Here is a 5,096-nt window from a genome sequence, read left to right as displayed (position 1 = left end):
AGTGTCTTTGCTCATCTCCAGATCTGCAGGGCTCATTTCTCTCTCTCTCTCTCTCTCTCTCTCTCTCTCTCTCTCTCATTTTCTCACTGATCATTAGGGATGCACCCTCCCTTTCTCTTTTCTGACTTCACTAGGGAAGGAACAGTCCTACCATTGAGTTGCTTAGGCCTCTAGTGACTTAGTAACATTGTTTTTTGGATATGTCGGGGTGGAGGTAGGTCAGAGGGGGCTAAGAAGTGCCTTTACTCTAGTCCCTTTCACTTCAAGCCTGTTTGCTAGCCGGGACCTCTGTGCCAGATTCCCTTCTCACTTACAGTGATGTCTTCTCTTGGGACCCTGTTGTCCCTATTGTAGTATGGCTGCCAATGCCCCTATCCCCATGACCTCAGTGCCCATCAGTTATGCTTCTATATGTCTGAGCCTTAAATAAGAACCATCCAAGTTCTCATTGATGAAGTCTATGTCAACTTGGGGATGTAGCTAGACACTGCAAGGCCATGGAATATATGTAGAGTCCTGATTCTTCTGCTACCAAATGAATGATTAAATTCTCTAGGCCTCAGTGTCCCTATCTGTAAATGCAAAAGCAGGTCTATGTGAGCTCAGCTCCACTGTGCTGATCCTAGAAGGAACCCCAGGGGAAGGCTCAAGGCCCCAGAATACATAGAACAAGTCTAGGAGCAAGGGAAGGGGGAGAATTGAGGGGGAGAGGAAGTTTTCATCAGGTGCTGAGCTTTCACTGCCAAAAAATTTCCCACAAACAAACCCACCCCAGCAAAGGAAGCTACTGTCGGCTGGCACACTGCAGAAAAGAAGGCGGGCACGAGGCCTCATTAATCCAGCAACTGTGGGATCAGTTGCAGATACCCCCAGCCCACCCACTTCTCACCATCTGCTGCTGCTGCCGCGGAGCTGAAGGCATGCGGCTCTGGTGGGCGTCCAGCCTGCAGCCAGCAGAAGGCCTGGACCCTGGACTGTGGGGCAGCCTCAGCATGGGAACCTGTGCATTCCCTAGGGTCAGCTCGAGCCCCGAGGGTGTCTCCCAACCCCCACCCCACCCACCAAGCAATGCCACAACCCTCCATGAAGTTCTGCTTTGAAAGCAGCTGAGGGAGAAGCCTCAGCATCCTGAACAAATACTAAGCAAATAAAAGACCAAATGACATTGATTGAGAACCCACTGTGTGCTGGGCACATATCTCATCTCCTACACTCCCCCAAACCACACTAAGACTCCAAAACTAGTCCATCATAAGCCTTAATGATTTCAATATGCATATAGATGATGCCTACAATATCCTGGCTTCTCAATTCCTCAGCCTTTGCTTCTCCTTCCACCTCATTACTCCCTTCCAGCTCAGACCTCAGGCCTGAACACCTTAATGTCGGTTTCAAGCGTCTCTGTCAATGCCTATGTCCTCTCTCGCTTCCCCTAGGAAACTGACTCAACCCCACTGAGACCTGCAATTTGCCTTTTACTGTCCCTTTTTCCCTCCCCCCCCCCCCACTGTCCTCACTTCCCTTCCTATCCAGTGTAAATGTCAAGGTTAAACATCTAACCCTGCCTCCATGCATTCTCACTGTCCTGGCCAGCCCTCATTCCACTGCACCTGCTAGCTGGAGAACTACTCTTTTCCTGCACCTTCACAGCTGCACATGACAAGAGGAAAATACATGCTAATGCCCATCAGGCTCCCTTTAAATTAGGGACCACCAGCCTCGCAGGGGTCCTGAGACTACTTGCACTGTTTCTCTAGTTCATTTTCTCTCCTCCCTCCTAGATGGCATTTTCCTGCTTTCTCCTCATTTTTCAAACTCCCAATTCCCCCTCCCCCATCTTCATTCTCAAACAAAGACCCGGTTTCCTTTTCTACTTTTCTGGCCATCTCTATTTCGTCTTCATTTCTTTGACCTCTAAATGTCGAAGGCTGGTTTCTTCAACCTTTTCTCTAACTATACTCACTCCCCAGGATCACTCATCCAGGGTCATGGCTTTTAGTATAATTAATGTTCAGACGACTCTCACGTGTATTTCTAGCCCAGATTTCTGCCCTGAACTCTGGAGCCAAATATACAATTGCCAAGTTGACATCTCCACCTGACTATCTAAAGGGCATCTTATACTTAACATAACAAAAAAAAAATAGCTTTTTACCCTCTTGTCCACCCAACCTGCTCTCTTCATTGTTTCAGCAAATGGCAGCACCATCCAACCAGTTGCTCAAACCAAAAAATTTGGAGTGACACTAACACCATTTGGTTTTCTTTATCCTTTAGAAAGTTTCCCCTTCGTGTAGAGGATGGCATCTGTTTTGTTCACTATTAAGACCTCAGCTCCTGAAAGAATGGCACTTAGTAGGTGCTCAATAAATATTTGCTAAATAAATGAATAATTACATTAATTGAATTGAATGTCTTGGGTACCAAGTCATTCATCCATATGCTCATTTAACAAATGATTACAGATTGGATAAAGGCTAAGAAGGAAGGTGCTATGGGAGGAAAATAACAAAGGGGTTCTACTTAGGGGAGAGGTCTTCTCCCTCAGAAAATGACTTTGAAATGGAACCTGAAGGATGAGAAAGAGTCATTGTGGAAAAGCCAGGCCAAGAACATCAGTGCAAAGGCCTGGAGGTGGGGAGAGTTTGAGGGGATCTAGGAAAAAACAAATGGCCAAAAGGGGCACGAAAACAGTGAGGGAAGAAACAGAGGTGGCAGCAGACTCTGGATTGCTAAGCAGGGCCGGATCAGGCAGGCTCTTGCAGACCTTAGTTAGGAATGTGGATTTTATTCCAAGGTCACTGAGTTCATTTGACTTGTCAATTCTCAAAATAAAAAATGTGAAGTAAGGTTAGGACCTGAGGATCTGGCTCCCTGCTCTGTTAGGCTTATGCTATGTTACCTCTAGCCAGTATCTCTCCCTCTCTGAATTCCACATCTATAATCTAGGGATGTCCACTTCTGATCTGCTTACCTTGTACCATTGTCTTCAGATTCACGTGAGATTAGCCAGGGACCTTCAGAGGTGTCACTGCCAGAGCTTAGGGGAGGCATTTTAACCGGATTGTTAAAGACTTGGACTAAGCAAAAGGGAAAGCTAGGAATGGTTTGCACTTAGAGAGGTTAAATATCGTTAAAATCAGTAAGGGCTGTTTTGCTATGGTGTAAGTTAAAAAGTATTTCCTAGCGATGCCTGAGGCTTTCCAGCCAAGAGTCCAGCCAGGTTCTGGGCAGTTAAGAGGACCAGTTGAGAAATGACCTGCTGACAGAGGAATACCTGGAGATGGAAATTCGATCCTGTTGGGGCCCCCAAGTCAGGGCTTGCTTTGCCTACCCCCACTCCTGCCCTGGCCATTAACTCCCCCCACTGCTAAGGCTTGCCACACCTCATCTCTCTGCTCAGAGAGAGCTAAATATAAAATGAAAGCAACTGTAGCCACTGCTATCTTGGGTCAGGATATCCCCAGAAGAATTACAAAAGGAGTAAGACATCTGAATCAGGCTGACCAGTCCCATGTGCCTTGGTGACTTACAAGAGCCAGGCTGGAGTTCCATGTTATCACAGCTGGGCAGGGGGGGTGGCTACAGGCAGCACCTCCTCCTCCACTTTCAGACGGTTGCCTAGGGTTGCTTAATGGAAGCTGAAGCAGGTCAGGGCAAATAATAGACTTCCACAGGCTAATATGTCCAGGTCTGGCCCAGGCATGGGGCCTGGAAGCACAGAACAGAGATAATAAAAATGGCTGCTTTTTCATGAGTACAGACCAGGAGACAGAGGCTTGAATACATTCTCCATAATCCTCCTTATACCTCCTTGAAGTACATAGTATTTTCCCATTTACAGGTAAGAAATCGAGGTGCAGAGGAGTCACATAACCTTTCCAGCGTCTACAGCTTGCCCATGGGAAAGGTGGGATTGTAGCCCAGTCTGCCTGCCTCCCAAGCTTATGAACTCTTTCTAATACACCTATCTCACTATCCCTTTCAAGGATATTTGCCTCACCCCTCCTCTTACAGAGCCAGAGGGAGGGGACATCTAAGGCACATTTGCCCCTACAGGTAGAAATTTAAGAATAGTTACCTTATCAGACTGTTGGAAGGATTCAGTGACTCAGAACTCAGGGGAGCACATAGTGAGTGTCTAGTACATGTTGGTCCTAGTCACCATTGTGAAATTTGAGCCAGTTTCCATTTATACCTTCATCATTCCTAATAATTTCTGATGTGCTGCTATATGGCGGCCCCTCTCCTGCTCTACTCCCTACACAGGCACCAGACCTCTAAAGCAAGATACAACCACTGTGGAAAGAGCATGGATTTGGGGTCAGACCAAAGTTCAAATCCCCACTGTACCTCTTACTGATCTAACAACAGTTGGTTTCTTTTTCTAATAAAATGTAAATAAAAGTAGTAACTTCAGTGAGTTTCTGTGAGGGCTAAATGAGAAAATATATGTAAATTACACCTAATAAATAAACTGTTTTTGTTGTGATGATCTTAAGGCCCTTGTCAAATCTTCCTTACTAGATGAAAAGGGCCTTGTGGCAAAGACTTGGCTTCTTATGAACACAGATTCCCTGGTCCCAGCATCTAGGACAATGTCTGGAACCTAGAAAATGCTTAAGAAATGTTTGTCAATGAATATAGAGTTTTGTTAATAATAATTTTTTAAAGACCCTGAGATACAAGGCAAGTAGCACAGACACACCAAACCAAGCCTGACCCACCCTCGCTGACACTGGCCTCCAGTTGCCGTCATCCTTATACACATTAAGAATTGGACACGTTACTAAAATCTCTCAAAGTGACTTCCCCCTCAGTTATCCTTCAGGCTGCAATGAGATGACAGAGATGTGACATCTTCATCACACAATTACTAAAACATCCTTCTTTGAGTTACCATTTTAAAATATTTGCCTAATTTAGCTAGAGTCTGGGTTTAATTACGGGAAGAATGTGGGCTAGGGTTAGGTTGAGTTAAATTTAGGGAAAGGAGAGCAGATAACTGAGTTTCTTTCACTTGCTGAAGGACTTTTGCTGGCCCCAGAACTCCCAAGTAAGACTGGGCCAGTCCAAATAAAGCAAGTGACACACAC

This window comes from Suricata suricatta, chromosome 8 (genome assembly GCF_006229205.1).
Source record: "Suricata suricatta isolate VVHF042 chromosome 8, meerkat_22Aug2017_6uvM2_HiC, whole genome shotgun sequence".
Lineage (NCBI taxonomy): Eukaryota > Metazoa > Chordata > Mammalia > Carnivora > Herpestidae > Suricata > Suricata suricatta.
The sequence above is the reverse complement of the archived record's forward strand: the minus strand, read 5'-3'. Positions refer to the sequence as shown.